Below are 1,708 nucleotides of genomic sequence, written 5' to 3'. Positions count from 1 at the left end.
CTTCAACATAAAACTGGATACACTGAATCTGGCAGAAGATAAAGTGGAAAATAGCCTTGAACTCATTAGCACAGGAAAAGACTTTCTGAACAGAAGAACACAGGATCGACAATTATTAATCAGAACCGCATGAAACTGAGAAGTTTCTGCATGGTGAAGGATGTTGTCATTCAAACAAAGCAGCAGCCTACAGAATAGGAAAAGATGGTTACCAAGTACACATTAAATAGAGAGCTTATAGCCAAAATATATAAAGATCCTGAAAAACTAGATATCAAGAAGACAAATAACCCAAGTGGTGGCCGTGCACTCAGCACCTCTGCAACTTTTGTGCCCCTCACCGTGGTGGACATCCTGTTCGAGGAGATTTTTTATGTGAAAGACATTGACCCAGAAGACAAGAAATTTGATTATCTCGACAGAACTGTGAATATGAATCTTTCAGGAAGGACCTAACTCAGATGTCAATGTTCAGATTTACCCTGTAGACTTAAGTGACAAGTTCCAATTGGTCAAAACTAGTACCTTGTATGAAGATGATACTTTGGGTGATGGTTGTGGTGGTTTGAAAGAAAATGACCCCGAAAGGAATGGCACTATTAGGAGGTGTGACTTTATTGGAGTAGGTGTGGTCTTGTTAGAGGAAGTGTGTCACTGTAGAAGTGGGCTTTGGGGGTCTCATATATGCTCGAACCATACCCAGTGTCTTAGTTCACTTCCTGTTGCCTGAAAGTCAAGATGTAGGACACTTGGCTACTTCTCCAGCACCAAGTCTTCCTACATGCCACCATGCCACAGCATGATGATAATGGACTAAACCTCTGAAAATGTAAACTACTCCAATTAATTATTTTTCCTTTATAAGAGTTGTCATGGTTATGGTGCCTCTTCACAGTAATATAAACCCTAACTAAGACAATGGTGATTACCACCCCTGAGGTGATAGGCCTTCTAGGGCTGACCAGTTTAAGCACGTAATGTGTGGGGAAGTGTACAGGGCTGAGGGGGGACAATACCTCTCTACTGAAGTAGGAACAGGCCTATCTGCATATGTGTCCTGTGGGGGCTTGCTCATGAGGCTTCAGGGCAATGCCAACCCCCTACATGAATTTGAGGTGGATTCCAGAGTGTATCTGCTAATAAAGAAACTGGCATTCTGAACCTCATGCTTAGTCACTCAAGTCACGGACATTGTTTAAGCCTGAGTAGTATTTGCCTGTGAAAGGGACTGGGTTCTATATCCACTGCAGACAGATCTTCAGTTTGTTTGAATTCAGTGGAAAACTGATTCGTCTGGAAAAGGCCAAGTTGGAGAGCTTAGCATGAATCTGAAGTTGTGTATAATTTTTTTTCAATTTAAAGTTTACTTGTTCAGAAAAAAAAGAAACAACCAATTAAAAATGGGGTACATCACATGACTCATTGAACATGGGGAGGTTGAGCTGGTACCTACATTGAACCTTTACCCCCATGTTCTGGTGTCTTTGACACAGAAAAGTACTCTACACGCTTCTAAAAGTGTAATGGAAACACCAACTCTATCACAAAACTTTTGATCTGTCCTGCCTGCAAAGTACACTAGGACAATGGGGGCCCAGAACTTGTGGGAGCCAATGTCTGCTGTGACTTAAGGCTCACTCCATGAGATGGAACCCATACACAACACTGCTGGGGTGACCAAGAACCAGAGACTAGATAGCCCAAAGAC

At 42.2% G+C, this 1,708-nt stretch overlaps 1 pseudogene; it reads left to right on the top strand.

Annotated features, from left to right (window-relative positions):
* The first annotated feature begins 204 nt into the window (after positions 1 to 204).
* LOC114702831 lies at positions 205 to 1,160 on the top strand (annotated as a pseudogene).
* Positions 1,161 to 1,708: the final 548 nt, after the last annotated feature.

Source organism: Peromyscus leucopus, chromosome X (assembly GCF_004664715.2).
Source record: "Peromyscus leucopus breed LL Stock chromosome X, UCI_PerLeu_2.1, whole genome shotgun sequence".
In the NCBI taxonomy this organism is placed as follows: domain Eukaryota; kingdom Metazoa; phylum Chordata; class Mammalia; order Rodentia; family Cricetidae; genus Peromyscus; species Peromyscus leucopus.
Note: the sequence above shows the minus strand (reverse complement) of the source record. Positions and strands in the feature narration are given on the sequence as shown.